The 20,625-nt window shown below is 51.1% G+C and overlaps 1 protein-coding gene across 3 annotated transcripts in view; it reads right to left on the bottom strand.

The window, feature by feature from the left end:
- The window catches only part of NDST1 (N-deacetylase and N-sulfotransferase 1), an 88,258-nt gene extending 78,702 nt beyond the window's left edge, over positions 1-9,556 (bottom strand). The window contains exons 1-2 of one of the 3 annotated variants that reach the window (XM_070793856.1): positions 9,370-9,556; positions 8,435-8,493 (exon numbers count right to left, since the gene is read on the bottom strand). The gene's annotated coding sequence lies outside the window, so the exon portion shown is untranslated. Of the gene's footprint in view, positions 1-8,434; positions 8,494-8,927; positions 9,063-9,369 lie in introns of those variants that run through there. The other 2 variants (XM_019965247.2, XM_019965248.2) reach the window with 2 other exon arrangements.
- Positions 9,557-20,625: the final 11,069 nt, after the last annotated feature.

The raw sequence follows: 20,625 nt of genomic DNA, 5'->3' as shown, positions 1-20,625 counted from the left end.
GCTCTGTTTCCAAGAGGGGACCCTCCACAGTCTCCACTGGGCTCCAGGCCAGCTGGTGCCATGGGAGCAAGAGGTGACGACAACTGCCCCTTACAAGGTACTGCAAGACCCGGGCTCCCGTCCCAAGTCTCCCGCTGCCTCACTGTGCAACCTCAGGCAGCACCCCCACCTGTCAGAGCCTCAGTTTCACCAACTATAAAGTGGGAAGATGAACGTATCAAGTCCTACCCAGCGCCACAGCCCCGAGTCTATAAACAGCAGCACTGGACAAATTTCACAGAGCCTTGGGATCCTGCTTTCAGGAAGTTACATAAACATCCTTCGGAGAAACAAAAGTCAAACCTAAAGACTTTTTTTTTTTTCCTGTAAGGATATCAAGAAGCCCTTTTTATAGTCTGACTTCCCCCAATCTACTTCCATTGTTTCAAATATCCTCTCAGGACCTAGAAAATACATTTGGTTTCCGTCTGGGGTCTGGGCTTCTTGGTGTTCTTCCCCTTGGATGCCGCCCCACCCTCCTTGGCAGCTTTCTCCTCCGGACACACCCTTTTCTACCCCCAGCCCAGCACTGGTCTGGGCCAGCCTGAGGGCTATGGCTACCCAGCCTGCCAAAGGAGGGGTGGGGGGCAGGGACAGTTTTCAGGAAACAAAGCCTCCCCTGGTCAGAACAGAGAGCGCTGCAGGTCTGGTCCCAATCGTGACACGGTGGGTGGCCCTGTGTGGGTCCCTGCTCCCCACTGAGAGATGAAGGGTTTCCTATACTGTGTCAGGGATGCTCCTGCACTGCACCCAAAGACATGGAGGCAGATGAGAACAGCAGGGTGCACACTGGGCTCTCTGATCACAACTCCCCAAACCCTCCTGCTAAAACCAGAGGAGACCCGGGTTTTTTCTCTCTGATTTTATTTCCTGCTCTAGCTGTGGGGCCTGGAACTCAGGTCAGCGTCTCTTTGAGCCTCAAATGGCCCATCCATGAGACAGGGAGAATGATAGTGTCTGTAGTGGAGGCCATGATTTGGAGGCTTGAGCCCTAACCACCCCCACACAATCCCATTACCCCTCCTCAGTAAAGCCTGACTTACTCCTATGATAGAATGCAGCTCTATAAAGCCTGCTACACAAACACACCAAAACAATCCTCCATAGCCTCTCTTCCAAGGAGATCATGCTTCTAAGGCCCCCACAATAAAATTCCTAGATTTCTACCACCTATGACTATGTGCCCTCAGTATTTTCATCTGTAAAATGGGGCCAATAATGATGCCAACCTTATAAGATTACTCTGGGGATTACTCCAGAGATTACATGGATGTGCCTAGCAAGCATTGACAAGCTCTCCACAAATGTGAGTGGCAATTATACGATCACCATCATTAAAATGACTGAGACACTTTAAAACCATTGGACTGGTAACAGCTAAGGCCCCGTGGCCCTCTTGGACCACATCTGGTCACTGTGACCACACATGCATGCATGTGCCCCCGATCCCAGCACACACCCTTCTCTGCAGCAGGAACCACTCTCTGCCCCCAGTGCTAGAACACAGTCAGCCAGCCTATCCCTGGCACCCATCCTTGCCACCCACAGAGTCTGCCACCTGCAAGTCCCCCAACCTCCCAAGTGGCCCTGGCACTGTCTCCTGTAAGCATGTTGGGGTTCTCTTGAACCCTATCACTGTGGCACAAGACTGTTTCCCAGTCAGAGGAAGCTGTTACAAGATGGAGACTCTCTGAAGTCAGGCTAGAGAGAAACTGGGCTTTCCTTTGGGTCCCCTGCATTTGCTGGTGTCTGTATATGTTCAGAGCCCAGAGAAGCATCAATTTTTTTTTTTTTTAATTACCCAACCAAGTACTTTTGGAAGGTGAGCATGCATCGGAATCACCTGAGAAACTTACATTGTTGGATTCCCCCCTCCCTAACTCATCAGTTTCAGATTCAGTAAGTCTGGGGTGGGGCTGGATAATTTGCATTTCTAATAAGTTCCCAGGTAATGCTGATGCCAATGGTCCAGAAACCAACTTTGAGAACCACTGACTTAACATGCAGGTGAATAAGGGAAAGCGTCTGTGAACAGGTGATGCTAACAGTCCTGTAAACACACTAGCAGGAGCTGCCCAGGGTAAGGGCAGGAGAAAGGGGACCTGGGCAGACGGTGCAGCCAGAGAGAAGGCCCTGCGAGGACGACTTTCATTTCGCCTCACCTGGCCTCTGCCTGGGCAGGCAGCATAAACCAGAGGTGGCTGCGTAATAACCACAGCAAACCTCTACCGACCGCCACCCCAGACCTGCCCTGACAGGCCCATCCTTGGCCGGCCCACAAGTGAAGAGAATCCATGCTACGCCTCATGGAGCCAGACCTCTCAGGTCTCCACTACTTCTCAGCGAGGAGCAGCAGGATTCTGCTCCACACCTCCAGACACATCCCTTTCCATCTTGGCCAGCTCAGACTGCTTCCGCATCTCCAGTGCCTCTGCAAGTCAGCTTCATCTGACCGGAGCAGTCCCTCAGAAACCACCAGACAGCAAGGACAGACCTGCCAAGTCTGAACCTCTCCAGGCCACGTCACCCACCTCGCTGGGCCTCAGTCGCCGCATCTGCTAAAGGGGGTGATAACAGTGCCCACCTCCTTCTGTTGTTGCGAGAATGAAAATGGGGTCCTTGGTCATTAGCTACATCATCAGCTACAATAACCATATCTATTCTGGCCTGGGCTTGCAGCTAAGCATCCTCCTTGTGTTTTCTTTCTAAATGCCATGAGATGAGGACAGTTATCCCCTTTGTACAGATGAGAACCTACAACAGCTCGCCCAGGGTCCCACCAAGTAGGAAGTGGCCCCGCAGAGATGTGAACCCAGCTTATCCTGCTCCAGAGCCTGGTTTCCAGCCTCTTCTCAATGCGTGTCCCCGTCAGCCCACCCTGAGATCCAGCCCAGGTCACCTCTCCCTGCCACCATCCTCTCCCCCTTCCTGGGGCACAGGGAGGCTGGGCAGAAGGCCTACAGAGGTTGCAGCCTCCACAGCGGCCCGCAGTCTAGGGTATGGGCCCCTGGTCTTGAAGGCGGTCAGGAGGCCTGCCAGCTGGGCCAATCCATCTGGCACAAGTTTCAGGTACCACTCAACAGGGCCACCAAGGAGGAGGCTGGGACTATAGAACTTGAGCATCTCAATGATGAAAGAAGAGAAGAACGCGTTTCCCTGGTGGCTCAGCGATAAGGAATCCACCTGCCAATGCAGGAGACACAGGTTCGATCCCCTGAGAAGATCCTATATGTCACTGAGCAACTAAAGCCCATGCACCACAACTACTGAGCCTGTGTTCTAGAGCCCAGGAACTGCAATGACTGAGTCCCCTAGATGCAAGCACTGAGGCCCTCGTGCCTGTGCTCCACAACAAGAGAAGCCATCACAATGAGAAACCCACACACCACAACCAGAGAGGAGCCCCCCCTCTCCATAACTACAGAAAAGCCTGTGCAGCAATGAAGACCCAGGACAGTAAAAAATAAAGTTAGTTTAAAAAAAAAGGAAAATCGGATGTAACCAAGAGAGTGAGATCCTGCGAGGCTTCCAGAATGAGACGGGCAGCTGCCATACCCCATGCAAATTGCCCTCTCTCTCCAGTCTCAGTTTCCTCATCCATACAAGCCTCAAGTCATTAGACAGAAAGCTTAGAAACCCCAGAGATTCTGCCCTTCATCTCTGGAAAGAGAGATCACCTCACAATAATTATGATAACCATTGTTATCTCCGAACAGCTCCCACTTACTGGGCTCTGACACTGGGTCAGGCACAGATTTACACCATCTCCCCGCAAAACAGGACTATTGCTATCCTCATTCTGCAGTTGAGGAAAACCATGCCCAGAGAGATTTAGATAATGTGATCTATATTCCACAGCTAACAATGACAGAGTTGGGACGTGAACCTGGGACTTCTGACTCCACTGTGCAAAGCTGTCCAAATCCACTGGGGCAGAAAGGGGCTGCCTGCAGCTACTGCCTCCAGAGCATGGAGCCTGGAGGAGAGGAGACATGTCCTTAAGGAGCCAGAATTCAAAACCAGGTGTATGAAGGTCCCTGTAGAGGCCCAGATAACAGACTGTGCATGGAAAGCAGGCAGCAGGCAGTGCCAGCTCTGTGGATTTAGAAAGAGGTTCTGCTGGAGCTGGGTACTGGCTGGGGAGGGACTCTGGGGTGGGTGAGCGGAAGTGACTGGGGAGCAGCGTCCTCTCTGTGAGCAGAGATGTGGAGACAGGAAGGGACTGGGCACACAGGGAGGGAAAGGGGACAGTTTCTTTGTGAGGGTCAAGGGGGATTGGGAGATAGGGCACTGTGGTCACATAGCAAGCCACCCACCTCCCATACCTGGCCCTCAAATAAGTGTTCATTTGCAGTGCACATTTAAAATTAGACTAATCAAATCTGTATCAACAAATAAAACAAGCAGGAATAAAAAGGTGCAGGAGGCAACTGGACACAAACTTTTCTTCATTGAGATAAGAGCATTAGACTGCGTGTGTGTGTACGCTCAGTCATGTCTGACTCTTTTGTGACCCCATGGACTGTAGCCTGCCAGGCTCCTCTGTCCATGGGATTCTCCAGGCAAGAATACTGGAGTGAGTTGCCACGCCTTCCTCCAGGGGATCTTCCCAATCCAGGGACCGAACCCAAAGCTCTGCATCTCCTGCATTGCAAGCAGATTCTTTACCGCTCACTGAGCCATTGGGGACCTCTATAATCCCTTTGGTAACAGACTGACTCTACCCCCAACACCACACAGTCCAAACACCCCCATCCACCCCTTCTTCCAAGCTCCCAACCTCCAAGCTGAAGCTGACAGAGCTTTGTGACAGCCCCACAGGCAGAAGAAAGTACCTTGGCTGGTGAGCCCTGAGACTGGGAGACTCTACTTTAACCTCTAATGAGGGGAAGGAGGCAGATACCCCTGGCCCCCTCAACACACATCCCACCCCATCCATTCCTCACTTTCAAACCAACCCCTAACTGAGTCAGCCTGATTCATGATTCAGCCTTATTTCCTTATATTTGAGGAAAGACAGACTGAACCCATTTCACAGACTGAGAAAGGAAGGCAGAAGGTTCCAGGTCTATGTGAAACCACAGGCCCTGGCAATTCAGGCTTTGGTGGCTGATCTAGATAGAAATCCTGAGGGGCCTCCGAAAGGGCAGCTGGGCTGAGGGTTTCCATGGGGCAAAGGCTCTCCCAGGCAGAGCGCCGCAGAGGAACTTCTAGAAACGCACAGAAGGGGCAGTTCTGAAAAGCAATGAGAAAAATGAAGTGGAAGTGGGTCAAGCACACCCTAAACGCTGAGATTCTCGGGTGAAAAGGGAACTGAGAGAAGTCACCCAGGCCTGACCGGCCTGGCACATGCTTTCTGCACCCTCTCCAGATTCTCTGCGTGCTGTCAGCAACGGGACCTTGCTGTCTTCCCAGGCAGTTTATGCCCGTTAGTGTCACTGTCACCCTCGGTGCTGTCTCTGCCTTTGAGAGCCACACAGGACAAGATTATGCCCTCTGCCCAGAGACAGCCCTGTAGGGAATTGAAAGCAGTGACACGGCCACTTATGGGTCCTTCCCCAAACCTTAGGCCACCTGTGATGACGCCATCCCCAAGGCACCTACAAAGTCCTGTAGCCTCCCCCTCCTTCCCTCTCAGTCCATCCTGTGGCCTGAGTCAGACTCCGGTCAACTTTCTGTTGGACCACAATTAGCATCATCTCTGAGCTGGTCTCAACCCTGCCAGTCTTGCCACCATCTCCAGCCAAATGACCCCCAAGAGAAGCAGCACAAGAGGGCAGAAACAGTTCAAACCTGGGCTCAATCACAGGTCTGCAAGTGACTCAACCCCTCTGAGCCTCCATTTCCTCATCTGAAGATGGGGTGGGGTTGGGGGTGAGCAGCAAGCAGCTACTTTGCAGGGGTATTGTGAGATTTCAATGAAGCGTCTGTAAGGAGCCTGGCACAAGACACAGTAACAGGCACCAACTCAATGAGCTGCTTACAACCCTCTGTCCTCTCCACCAGCCACAGAATAAGATCCAAACTCCTGAGCAAGATACTGCAAGCTCCCCATGACCTGATCTTGCCTCCCACTGCCCCCCTTCTCGCTGCCTGCACCCTCACAAGCACTTCCTCCCCCAGGAAGCCCTGTCGACATTAATAACCAGAAGAGCTTTTCCCCTCCACTGACCTTCCAAAGCCCATCTATCACTGATCACATCCTGCCTCTTCGCCATCACTTGATCCTTGCCTTCCCTCCCCCATCAGATTAGCAGATTCTCCAGTCAGAAAGCAGCAGCACCTCACCCCATTTCATTTCCCAGTCACCCCCATCCACATTTTCCATACATATTTAACAAATTACCCGAACGTTCCATTTCAAGTAAAGAATGTCCAAGTTCTCCAAACAGTCCAGATATTTCAAGCCATATCCTAAACCAAATCCCAAGCCAGCAGAAGTCTGCCCAGACTCCAGGGACTTACAGGCCTGTTTTTGACCTCAAAGTTTGCAAGACGGGTCACGCAGGTCCACAGCCCAGGGCAGAGAAAGCTCTAAGCTGCAAAAACCAGAGTCCATTCCTAAGTGTCTCACATGCAGGGTTTCTCAGTTGCCCCTAGGTCAACCCCCAGCCTATGATTTCATACCTTTAACCACATCCTCAACTTGTGATTGTAAAACTGTCTTTGCATACCCCTGTGGCTGGAGATTCGCCATCCATCTTTTCATTCTTGCTGGCTTCTTCTCCTTTCACCTGTTGATTCTCTTGTTCTGATCATGACAAGGAGAATCTGACCACACACCAAGGGTCATTCCCATCCCTCAGGACTCTTTTCAATCCCCCACATTTCTGAGTGCCCTTAAAGTCTAGCTAAGTAGTCTTGTTCCTACAAACTGGCAATGAACTGTCAGTCAGACGACCCCCTACTCTCAGGGTCCAGGAAAAGCCTATTGACACTGCAAATCCCAGACTCAGTGCTGGAACAGCCCTTGGAGCAGTTAGAACAGTAATGCACAAACTTTCCTCTCCCCAAAACTTTATTCATTATCTACTCCCACTCTATTGTTTTAATATGTCATTTACTAACCAGCAATTTGTTTTCCATTTTTAAATAAATTTCTCAAGGTCCCTGCTCAGAGCCTGATCCATAGTCATGGAATGGTACCACCACTAGAAGACTGGGCTAGCACAGAGCACTTATGCAAGTCAAAGTCTAGGCCACCCCACATTCATTCCTGGGCTATTTACTGAGGGCCTACAGTGTCCTCTAGGCTCAGAAACCCATGCAGTTTCCATGAGGATTCTGCAATCGAGACATGGGCTCAAACTCCACCCTTCATGACTATCCTCAAGGACGCTTGGGGTTGGGGCTCCAAAGCAGCCCACCACCTTTGCAATGAGGACCCTGCCAATGAGTCACACCAGAGGACACCTTGAACGTAAGTCCCTTGGCCATAGGTTTCTCATCACCCCAAGGGCTCCGCTCCTGGCCCTACCTCTGCCCCTTGCTGATCTGAAAGTGACCTGGTCCGAATGGAGTTGGAAAGCTCTTCGGTCCCCTGGGTGCTGGGAAGAGACAGCCGCCAGCTCTCCCCAGCCAGAGCCGGGCAGAGCACCTCCCTGCACCACCCGCACAAGCGACTTGCTGCCATGGTCCCAGCCAGCAACAGAACTTGGACCATTATCCAGCGCCAGGCCCAGGCTCCAGCCCCCCACAATAATAAGAACCAAGGCAGGAGCAACACCTGGGGGTAAGGGAAAGGCCGAGGGTGTCCTGATAATTTCAAAGGAAAATGAGATCAGTCACAGCAGATCTTATAGAGCCCTGTAGTTGAGACTCAGGCTGGGGGAGGGGAGTCAAATCCAAGCTCCACTGCTTCTCACCTGTGTAACCTTCCCAATTTCTGTGCCTCAGTTTGCCCCTCTGTAAAATGTTGCTGATAGTCACGTGGTAGAATTAAACGCGATGAAGTATATAAGGCAATTAGCCCAGGGCCCGGCGTATAGTACACATAGGACACATACTTGTTGAATATAAGCATGCTCCTGTTTACTAAGGTACCTCATTTCGTTCTTATCCTGGCCCGTTCTTACACTTTGCCCATTCTACAGGTGAGAAAATTGAGGCTAGGGGAAGGTAAGGAATCGGCCCAAGCTTACACAGCTGGGCTGTATGACAGGCTCTCGGGTCAATCTGAACCTCAAACCAGGGAAAATAATGCCCAGGCCATTCCAAATGCTCTGGGCGGGTGGGTACAGCACCGGGGTGTGATGGTGGGGCTCTGTATCCCCTGGGCTTGGCATGGCTCCTCGCTGACCCACGGGAGCCTGAGTCTGGGAAAGAGCCAGGAGGCCAGTCCCCAATTTCCCAGTTTGTCCCCGAGCCCTCGCGTCCACATACGCCCCCTTCTTACCTCGTCCCAGGTTGTTAAAGGGCAGCGTTCAAAGCGGGGGTGTCCTTGCTCCCGAGAACCTGAGGGAGGAGGGGAGTTAAGAGACCAGACGGATCACTACCCAGGGAAAACCGGTCCGGCTGCCTTACCCTTCCCGAAACGGGGACCCGGCCTCTAACCCCCTCCCTCGCCAGACAAAAGTTTCCCCTGTTCGGGAGTGGGGAGGGGGAGGGGGCATTCCTCGTGAGTGACATTATCCGTGACCTACAGCTGCCGCGCTGCCCTCGCCTGCACCCCGGCCTGCCCCGGGCCCCCGCGCGGTCCCCCACCCCTTTGTCCTCCCACCCCCGCGCGCGGGGCCCCGCGGACGCTGCGAGCCCGGCCGGCGCCCGCCCGCACCAAACTTGAGCCGGCAGTCACTCGGGCCCCGCGCGGCCTGCACGCCCGGCTCGACTCGGGCCCCGCCGGCTCGGCGACAGGGGACTGGCCGGCCCCGGCTCTTCCAGCCTCTTACCTGCCTCGGCTAGGGCGCCACCCGGGGGAGGGGGCGCTCCCGGCGAGCCGCCGGACGCCTGGGTCCCCCGGGCCGAGCGCGCGCCGCGGGGCTCTGGCCCGGGCCGGGGTTAACCCCTTCGCGGCCGCCTCCCGCCGCTCCCACCCCCGCTCCACGCCGCCGCCGCCGCCGCCGCCGCCGCCCCGCCTTCCGCAGGCTCTCCACCCCCAGGCCCTCCCTCCCGGTGCCCAGCCCCCAGTCCCGGCCCCCGGCAGTGCGCTGGGGCACCGCTCAGCCTCCCCCCTCATCCCGCGGTGGGAGGTGGGGGGGTCTCCCAGGAGACTGGAAGTTGGGGCGCGCCACCTCGCCCCCGCGCGGGCCCGCGGAGCACAGAGGGGTGAACCCGCGCGCCAAGGGACCCCCCCACCTGCCTCCCCTTACACCCTCCGGCCCCAGCGCCTACCTCCCCGAATCTCGGCGGTGGAGGCGGGTTTCGATCCCCTGGTGGAGCGTGGGTGCCGGCCGGAGATCGGCGCCGGAGGCCCGAGCGGCCGGCGGGCGTGCGGCGAGCACCCCGGGGCGGGGGCCGGGGCGGGACTGGGCGCTGCTATCGGGGCTGGATTTCTCGGCTTCCACCCGGATTCTCCCTCGGCTCTCCCGGCCGATTCGGTGCTGCTCGGCGACCACGTGACGCGGGCTGCCTTTGACCCCAGTCTCGGAGCGGGTAGGGGGCGGGGGAGGGAGGGGGTGTCAGATGCGGGACCCACGAGGGCCCGAGGCGGCTGCCGGGAGTCCCGGAGGCGGTGACCTCGAGGAAACAAAGCCTGAGTGAAGCCAACAAGTTATTCGGGGTCAAGGAGGGAACAGCACTGAGGGGTCGGAGAGGCTGCAGAGAGACCGAGGGAGACAAAGACCCGCGCCCGCTATGCTTCCAAGGGCCCTGGGAGCGGCCCGCCGGGCCCGAGGGGGCCTCGTGGCTCTGCCGCCACTAGGCTTGTGACAGCCCTCCAGGGCCTCCTCTGATGGCTCCCCAACAACCAGGTCTCCGCTGGAGTGGACCCCTCCTGCGTGCGCAGTTCTTCCCGGCACCCCCTACCCCTTTGCCCTTACTCTCGAAAACCCCTTTATTCCCTTTACCGTGATTATCTTGTTCATTTACTGGTTTCATTGTTTACTAGAATGTCATCTCCCCCAACAAGTTGTTCCCAGCTGAATTCCCAGCGCCTGGCACATAACAGGCAGATGAAGAGATGGATGACATTGTACAAATCTCTTCTCCCACTGAGCCTCAGTTTCCCACCTCCAGTGTTATTTCAAGGATCTCAAGGACCCTGCAAATTAGGCAGGATTACAGTGGTCATCCTCATTAAATAGATGAGAACCTTGAGGCCCAGAAAGACAAAATGATTTCTGGGAGTCTCCTAAGTGGCTGAGAGCTGGAGCCTGCACACAGATGTGTTTGTTCCAGGTAGAGCTTTTTGCCATCCATGAGCCTGTCTGTAAAATGAGGGGCTGGGTCATTAGTTGATTGGTTGATTAGGAGCCATAAGGAGTTTGTTTAATGATGTAGATCACCAGGCCCCTACCCTACCCTACAGGTCTGACTCATAGGCCTGGAGTAAGACTAAAGCAAATTTGGAAAGCAGTAGATTGGTGGTTTCCTAAGGGCCTTCAGAGGCTCAAGATTACCTCACTGTAGGAGCAAAGCTTAAAGAAAAAAAAAAAATATATGGAACTATCATATGACCCAGCAATCCCACTACTGGGCATATACCCTGAGAAAACCATACCTGGAAAAGACACATGCACCCCATTATTCGTTGCAACACTTTTTACAGTAGCTAGGACATAGAAGCAGCCTAGATGTCCACTGGGAGAAGGCAATGGCACCCCACTCCAGTGTTCTTGCCTGGAGAATCCCAGGGACAGGGGAGCCTGGTGGGCTGCTGTCTATGGGGTCACACAGAATCAGACACGACTGAAGCAACTTAGCAGCAGCAGCAGATGTCCACTGACAGATGAATGGATACAGAAGCTGTGGTACATACATACAATGGAATGTTACTCAGCTTTAAAAAAGAAGGCATTTGAGTCAGTACTAATGAGGTGGATGAACCTAGAGTCTATTTTACAGAGTGAAGTAAGTCAGAAAGAGAAAGACAAATACTGTATATTAACACACGTGTATGGAGTCTAGAAAGAAACCTGTCTGCAGGGCAGCAGTGGAGAGACAGACGGAGAGCAGACTTGTGGACATGGTGTGGGAGGACAGGGTGGCAAGGATCGAGAGAGAAGCATGGAAGCATATCCATTACATGAAACAGCCAGCCAGTGAGAATTTGCTTTGTGACACAAGGAGCTCAACCCAGCGCTCTGTGACAACCTAGAGAGGTGGGATGGGGTGGAAGATGGGAAGGAGGTTCAGGAGGGAGGGGGCAAATATATACCTGTGGCTGATTCATGTTGATGTGTGGCAGAAACCAGCACAATACTGTAAAGTGAATATCTTGCAATAAAACAAAAAATATAAGTGAAAAAAAAAAATCGCAAAGCCAGGAGAGGTAGAAAAGTTAAGCCGGACTCTTAAGAGTAAGACAGACTCACCCCAATTTCCCTAAAGAGTAACCTCCCTGTGCTGGTGGGGGCGTTGAGAGGGAGGAAGGATTTCAGCCAGCCCACTCGTGTCTCAGAGAGGGAAAGACTCAAAGGCCTGAGCAAGGTATGCTGCTGGGGGGTGGGACCAGGCTCAAGATCAGTCATGTCCATGTGACAGGTTTAGATGGAGCACAGTCAGTAGGACTTAGCCTAGGGTTGGTGACCACAGGCCCAAACCGCAGGCCTTATTCAAAGACAGGCTTGTGACTTCCTAGGGCATACTCCAGCCATGCCATCAGTTCAGCCAGGGAAATCAGCATCCACCAACACATTCTCTTTTATGATCCATGTTCCTGCAGTCAACGATCTAAAATCCCTGAATACTGTCTGGGTCTTGGGCAGGTTAAACAAGCCCCAAAATCTAATGCTCAAATCTGCTTTAGAAGACCATTTTCATCCACATGAGGTCCTGCAGGCGTCTTCCCTGCGTCAAGCCCTGTGTTCTTGGTAACAGATACAGGGTTGAAAGGACATATAGATCTGCACTCTCAAGAAGTGCCCGGGTGTGTCTGGAGATGATCTGCATGTCCCTCTCTGTGTCCAGAGGCTTTCTGAGCTGAGGGCCCAAGGCCCTCCAGCTCACTGTTACCCAGAAAGCCTGCAAAAAGGCCCCACCCAGGGAATCAGCCTCCCTGGGTCTAGGGTCTGGGTGGAACTGAGAACTCGCATTTCTAATCCATACCCTGGGAGGTTCTGAGGGACACTGTCAAGATGCCCTGCTCCTCCATCCCCTCAAACCTAGGGCAAGTGCTATGGCCCACAGTAAGAGGGGAGAAGAACAAGGGACTCTGAGGGGGAAGCAGCCTCTGAGCAGGATCCAGAGAAACCGGAAGGGATCGGGGTGAGGAGATGACATTCCTCGTGTAAGGAACAACTGTTACAGGCCACATGGAAAGCATTCAGGAAAAGCTGAGTGTTGCATGGACAGGAGTAGGGGGAATGGGGAGGAAACAGGAAGGAAGGAATGAGCCAGAAAGCTGGAAAGGTGGATTGGGAGCGCTTTATGGGTGACCTGCTATGAGGGGTCCAATGGAAGGGATGTTATCCTGAGGGCCAGCTGGAGTGAGCAGGCTGTACGCAAGTGAAGGAGGTGATAGGAGACAGGCTACGTGAGGCCGGTCAGGCCACCAGCTATCCTCCTGCCCAAGCTGGGCAAGGCCAGCATCTCATCAATGGAGCTGAGGGGTTGGGGGGAGGTAGGCTGTGAGCTGGGGTAACTCCCCATCCCTGACAGTTCTTCCGACTCTTCTCAAGTCCTCAGAGTTACTGTTCACCAAGTTGGGCCCAAGGCCCTCCTGCTTAGTGTCACCTGGAAAGCCTGCAAAAAGGCCACGCCCAGGCCCCACCCAGGGAACTGGCCTCCCTGGGCCGAGGGTCTAGGTGGAGCCGAGGACTCCCATTTCTGACCATACCCTGGGGGGTTCTGAGGAGGACTGTAGAGATGCCCTGCTTCTCCATCCCCTCAGGACCCACCACATCTCCCAGAGCTTTGGGGACCTTCTTTGTTCTGATAACCCCCACTGCCCACACCCTCTCCTCAGTCCAACTGTTCCCCTCACTGACCACTTGACATGCTCCTCAGTTGTCCCAAGGTCCCCTTTATCCAACGCCATAAATCAAAGGCTGAACTTCCAAACTTGCATCTGCTCAAATCTGCTTCTCCCCCTCCTCCATGGACATGTCCAGTTCACATGTCCATCCCAGAAATCTGACACAAGCCTCTTCTCCCCACATCCCATCCATGAGCCAGTTCCATTGGTTCTGCCTCCAGTTGTTTCTCTAACCCAATCCCATCCCGTTCTCTTCATCACTACCATTCTAGTCCAAGTCACCATCTTGTCTGCCTTGGCCCGTGTTAACAGCTCCCTGCCCGCCACTTTGCCTCCTCTAAGGTAACCTCACCATGCTCATTTCTTACTTAAAGCCATCGATGGCTTCCCATTGCTCTCACGATAAATTCCCCAACTTGTTGCCCAGCCTTATCTCTTGTCCTGAATGATATGCCTGGCCTTCCCCTTTACCTAATTCCTTGTTAAGTGTGTGGACTAACTGGGCTTGAATTCTGGCTCTACAAGCTGTGTGCCCATGGGCCAGTTTTTCAAACTTTCTGTGTTCATCTCTAAAAGGAGATAATGGTAGTCTGCACTTCACAGGGCCATTGTGAGAATTAAATGAGTTAAACATGTAAAGAAGCCCTCAGAATGGTGCCTGTCACAGGAAGGTGTTGTTGTGTAGTCCCTAAGTCGTGTCTGACATCTTTTGTAACCCCATGGACTGTAACCCGCCAGGATTCTCTGTTCAGGGGATTTCTCAGGCAAGAGTGCTGGGCTAGGTTGCCATTCCTTTCTCCAGGGGGTCTTCCTGACCCAGGGATTGAACCTATGTCTCCTACATTGGCAGGATTCTTTTATTACTGAACCACCAGGGAAGCCCCTGTCACATAATAAGCTCTATTAAACCAGTCCATCCTAAAGGAAATCAGTCCTGGGTGTTCACTGGAAGGACTAATGTTGAAGCTGAAACTCCAATATTTTGACCACCTGACGCGAAGAACTGACTCATTTGAAAAGACCCTGATGTTGGGAAAGATTGAAGGCAGGAGGAGAAGGGGACGACAGAGGATGAGATGGTTAGATGGCATCACCAACTCAATGGACATGAGTTTGGGTAAACTCTGGGGGTTGGTAATGGACAGGGAGGCCTGGCGTGCTGCGGTTCATGGGGTTGCAAAGAGTTGGACACGACTGAGCGACTGAATGGAACTGAACTGAAAATGTTAGCTAAATGGTTAATTTTTATTTGAGGGACATCAGGTTAAATCTCACTTCCTCCTGAGGCTTTCCCTGTGCCCCTAACCAAAACTACTTCCAGGTCTACCTGTCACAGTCCCTCTTCATCACCCTCGTAGTTACTTGTGGGCTGCCTCTCTCTAGAGGGCAAGCTGTGCAGGGGCAGGACCACATTTGTCTCAGACCCAGCTGAGCTCTGGACCCCCAGACAGTGCAGGGCACAGGGCAGGCCGGCAACCGGCACATATTTGCTAACTAAACAAAATAAAAGTCAACAGATTCATCACAAAACAAAGAACAATGTCTGCCTACAAAATGCCCATTTACAGCATTTTGTACATTTTTTTTTTTTTTCATTTTACATTGATTAGTACCTCTCCTCGGAGAAGGCAATGGCACCCCACTCCAGTACTCTTGCCTGGAAAATCCCACGGACGGAGGAGCCTGGTAGGCTGCAGTCCATGCGGTTGCTAAGAGTTGGACACGACTGAGCAACTTCACTTTCACTTTTCACTTTCATGCATTGGAGAAGGAAATGGCAACCCGCTCCAGTGTTCTTGCCTGGAGAATCCCAGGGACGGGGGGAGCCTGGTGGGCTGCCATCTGTGGGGTCGCACAGAGTCGGACATAACTGAAGCGACTTAGCAGCAGCAGCAGCAGCACCTCTCCTAGAGTTTTCCTCACACCATCCTGGTGGGGGAGGAGAAGTAGAGGGACACAGAGATGAACAAGACAGATGTGGCCCGTGTCCTTAAGAAATGTACAGTCCACTGCAGAGACAAACATGTAAATGCATCACAAGATATGACACACTATAACTGTGTTGTACTGGCCTGTAACAATTCTATTTCCCAGGAGATCTTTGGAACATGAAAGCGAAAAGTAACTAAAAACAGACACTGTTGCCTACTTTACCTCCACCCCCAGTTTCTAACAAGGTTTTCTATAGAACAGAAAGGGTAGGTCCTGTCCCAAGGGCACTAAGGTCACCCCATCTTTCTCTGCCTGGAGACCTCCTATTCAGACATCAAGACCCCACTTAAGCAGCACCTCCTACAGGAAGTCTTCCTGCTTCTGCCAGGGCTCTCTGTATGGGACTTAGTCACAGGTCTAGCGATTTTCTGGGACGATGATGGGATTTGTCACAGAGAATCCAAATTTCATGTCATTTGCTTCTCTAAAAAAGTAAAAGGTCATTCAATGAATGTGTAACTACGTGTGATTTCATGTTTGGACTTCAGTGGAGGCAGAAAATAGCCTCTGTCTGACCACGTGACCTGATTTGTGGTTTGGAGAACATGGTCACCGTAATTACAGCATTGACCACATGCTGTAAGAGTTTCCTGTCTTTCTCCCTCTCTCTGTCCTACACACAGTCACACACTTCTTCAAGTACGGGGACTATTTGCTTTCTGTTAAACAAATGAAGGAAAAAAATCTGTGAAATGGGCGGGTTATCAGATGGAAAATGGATATAAACTGTCCTGGAATGGAACAAAAGATGGTCAGAGGTGGGAGATGGGAGCAATTAACAGCACTTAATCATTCACTCTGGGGCATGCTACCTGCTTTCCATTTGTTATTGAGCAGCCCAGAGAGCTGTAGCTTAAAGAGGTAAAAAAAAAACTGCCCCATGGTCTCCCGGACAGGAGTGGCAGAGGAGTTTTCAAATCCAGGTCCACCCAACTCAAAGGCTACATTCTTACCATTTAACCCACCCCTCACTGCCCAGGGGCAATGAGTCCCCAAACTGTGCAGGACCACCTGGGTTCCGTGCCCTACTTCCTCACTTCACCGGGCCTCCCAACCCTTCCCTGATGCACCCGCACTTTCATCTACGCTGCTGCTGCTGAAGAGCATCTGCAGCTGGTTTCCAAAGGAGTCCTGACCCTGGGGCCAGGCTTCCTGTTTCAGGCAAAGCCCACCTAAGGATGTGTGTCCTGCTTTCCTCAGCACATCCTTCACTCCCAGGAGCGGCCTGAGCCGAGGTCGTGGCTAGCACAATCCTCTGCAGGTGCAGCACTTTCCCCGTGTTTTCTAAAGCATTTTCCCATTCTGTAAAGCAGTTTCTGGTGACTCCACAGTAGTCCTGAGAGTTTTTCACAGTGGAGGACTTTTCACCCTATTTTAAAGAGGAGAAAACGCAGGTTTGGCCAACCTGTGGGAGATAACCCTCGGCTGTTCAAAGAGCTGAGCTGCAGCTGAACGGGATTTTAGGCCACTGGCCCGCAGTCTTCCAAGTCCTTAAAGGATTCAACTTGACCAAGAGAACAGGGATGGAGGGTGAAAGGTCTTCAGAATCTTCACACAGAGAAGATAATGGCTTCTGCAAACAAATGTAAATCGGTTAATTTCCCTTTTTTACTGTGTTCATTGTGATGCACCAGTTACAACCTGGCAAAAGAAAAACTCACAAGTACTTGTGGTCTCTAAACTGTAATAAATTGGTAAATAAATTGGTAACTGCAATAGGCTCAAAGTCCTCTGAGGGTGAGGCAGGGCCCAGTTCCAGCCTGCCGATCTGGGGGCGGAAGCCGAGGGTCATAAGCAATCTGTTCTTTGGCCAACCTCTCCAGAGGGGCTCTGCACTGGTCTTGCCTTCACCCCCAGGCCATTTCTCATCCACTCCTCCGGCTCAGACGGTAAAGCATCTGTCTACAATGTGGGACACCCGGGTTTGATCCCTGGGTCAGGAAGATCCCCTGGAGAAGGAAATGGCAATCCACTCCAGTACTATTGCCTGGAAAATCCCATGGACAGAGGAGCCTGGTAGGCTACAGTCCATGGGGTCGCAAAGAGTCGGACACGACTGAGCGACTTCACTTTCACTTTCCTCCTCTATCTGGCTTCCACATTCTTTAGTTCTCTTCATTTGATCCCCAGGTGCTAAATACATTTTTTTAATTGAAGTAAAGTTGATTTACAATATTGTGTTAGTTTCAGATGTACAGAAAGTGTTATATATATTTCCTCAGATTATATTCCATTGTAGGTTATTGCAAGATATTGAATATGATTCCCTGAGCTGTAAACTGTTATTGCTACATATATTTTTCAAAATTTTTTCAAAATTCTCCAAGCCAGGCTTCAACAATACATGAACTGAGAACTTCCAGATGTTCAAACTGGATTTAGAAAAGGCAGAGGAACCACAGATCAAATTGTCAACATCTGTTGGATCATAGAAAAAGCAAGAGAATTCCAGGAAAACTTCTACTTCTGCTTCACTGACTATGCTAAAGCCTTTGACTGTGTGGATCACAACAAACTGTGGAAAATTCTTCAAGAGATGGAAATACCAGACCACCTTACCTGCCTCCTGAGAAACCTGTATACAGGTCAAGAAGCAACAGTTAGAACTGGACATGGAACAACAGACTGGTTCCAAAGTGGGAAAGGAGTACATCAAGGCTGTATATTGTCACCCTGCTTATTTAACTTATATTCAGAGTACATCATGCGAAATGCCGAGCTGGATGAAGCACAAGCTGGGATCAAGACTGTCGGGAGAAACAGTGACAGATTTTATTTTGGGGGGCTCTAAAATCACTGCAGATGGTGACTTCAGCCATGAAATTAAAAGACATTTGCTCCTTGGAAGAAAAGTTATGCCAAACCTAGACAGCATATTAAAAAGCAGAGACATTACTTTGCCAACAAAGGTCTGTCTAGTTAAAGCTATGGTTTTTCCACTAGTCATGTATGGATGGGAGAGTTGGATCATAAAGAAGGCTGAGCACCAAAGAATTGATGCTTTTGAACTGTGGTGTTGGAGAAGACTCTTGAGAGTCCCTTGGACTGCAAGGCGATCAAACCAGTCAACACTAAAGAAAGTCAGTCCTGAATATTCACTGGAAGGACAGATGCTGAAGCTGAAGCCTAAATACTCTGGCCACCTGATGAGAAGAGCTGACTCCTTAGAAAAGACCAAGATGCTGAGAAAGACTGAAGGCAGGAGGAGAAGGGGATGACAGAGGATGAGATGATTGGATGGCATCACTGACTCAATGGACATAGGTTTGAGCAAGCTCCAGGAGATGGTGAAGGACAGGGAAGCCTGGCGTGCTGCAGTTCGTGGGGTCGCAAAGAGTTGGACACGACTGAGCAACTGAACAACAACATATATTTTATGTATAGTAGTATATATCTGTTAATCCTATACTCCTAATTTATTCCTCCCCCACCTTACTCTTTGGTAACCATAAATTTGTTTTCTATATCTGTGAGTCTGTTTGTTTTTTTTATTTAGATTTATTTGTATTATTTTGTTAGATTTCACATATAAATGATAACATGGCATTTGTCTTTCTCTTTCTGACTTCACTTAGTAGGACAATCTCTAGGTCCATCCATGTTGCTGCAAATAGCATTATTTCTTTCTTTCTTTATGGCTGAGTAATATTCAACAGTTCGTGCATACCACATTTTCTTTATCCAGGCATCTGTGATGGACACATGCTGCTTGCATGTCTTAGCTATTGTAAATAGTGCTGCTATGAACATTGGTGCACATGTATCTTTTTTAGTTTAGAGTTTTCATTTTTTCCCAGATGTACACCTAGGAGTGAGATCACTGGATCATATGGAAACTTTATTTTTAGTTTTTTAAGGAACATCTATACTGTTTTCCATGTTGTGTATTAGTTGCTCTGTCGTATCCGATTCTTTTTGACCGTATGGACTGTAGCCCACCAGGCTCCTCTGTCCATGGAGCTCTCCACGCAACAATACTGAAGTGGGTTGCCATTTCCTTCTCCAGGAGACCTTCCTGACCCAGGGATCGAAACCGGATCTCCCACACTGAGAGCAGATTCTTTACCTTCTTAGCCACCTGAGAAGTTTTCCATAGTGGTTTCACCAATTTACATTCCCAACAACAGTGTAGGAAGGTTCCCTTTTCTCCACACCCTCTCCAGAATTTATTATTTATAGACTTTTTGATGATGGCCATTCTGACCATTGTGAGGTGATACCTCATTGTGGTTTTGATTTCCTTTTCTCTAAAAATCAGTGACACTGAGCATCTTTTCATGTGTCTATCGGTCATGTATATATCATCTTTGGAGAAAGAAATGTCTATTTAGGTCTTTTGCCCATCTTTTAGTCAGATTGTTTGTTTTTTGATACTGAGCTATATGAGCTTAAACATAAATACTTTTAATATGACTCAAATAAAAAGATTACATTCATCAAAGGGGAGCGGGCATTTCTCCTCAAGATTCCCATCAATTATTCTCATCAGTTCATTCTCACCACTCCCATGGGGTGGGCACCACAACTCCCAGTTAAAGAAACTGTGTCTCAGGGTCCTGGGGGCTCCACCAAATGAAACAGGGAGGATGGGCCAAGTCACCTGGTTGGGAGGTTGCCTCCAGTTCTCCTGGGTCCTCAACCCCTAACACACACATCCACACCCCTGCCCACCTCACCTCATTCGTTTGCATTCTCCTCCTGGGCCACCTTGTCACCTTAGTTTATGATTCCTGAATGAATGCAATCTGCCTGCTTACAGAAATGGAGAAACTGAGGCCCAGAGAGGAACAGGGGCCTGCCTCCATCACCAGCGATGCAGCCAAGCCAGGACAGCCGGAGGAGGCGCCTGCCTGTAACTCTCCCACTTGCCCGGCTGTGTGTGCATCAGAAGCTGAGAAGGAGGTGGCCCCCAGGGTCAAGTCTAGACACCGCTCCCGGGTCCTGGACTTGCACCAGCACATAAGGAGGGGAGGGAAGGGCAGTGCTGACCCCAGTGGGAAGCTGGCTCTAAAACTGCCATGGTGACCAGACTCTTGTCTGGGTGATCTGTTCCAACAGGCATGGAAATTCTTATCATTCCAAGGCCCCATCTTCACATAGACCTGTCTGGGCTGAGTCTATCCTGAGACAGAGCTGGGGTTGGGTGAGGGAAGCAGGAGGGAAACGGTGGGGATCACCCCCCCGCTTATTTACACACAACAGAGTCACACCCATTCACTTACCCGCTGCACATACCACTCACCCCACCAATCTCCATTCCCCACAACCCCCCATCCAATGCTTAAGAGCTTTGAAGCCAGACTATCCTGTGTGGAAATCCAAGGTCAGTCATCACTTACTGTCCCTTACCGTGGCTTCAATTGTTTATTTGTAGAATGGGAATAACAGTACTTACATCATAGGGTTATTGATAAGAATAAATGAAATATTAGGAAACCACTTAGCACCGTGCCTGGCATAGCTGCTACAGATGTTACTGTTATTTTACCCAACGTCCTCCTACAGCTAACTGGGACTCCCCC

The sequence above is a fragment of the Bos indicus genome, chromosome 7 (assembly GCF_029378745.1).
Source record: "Bos indicus isolate NIAB-ARS_2022 breed Sahiwal x Tharparkar chromosome 7, NIAB-ARS_B.indTharparkar_mat_pri_1.0, whole genome shotgun sequence".
NCBI lineage: Eukaryota > Metazoa > Chordata > Mammalia > Artiodactyla > Bovidae > Bos > Bos indicus.
This window is presented reverse-complemented; position numbering and strand designations above follow the sequence as displayed.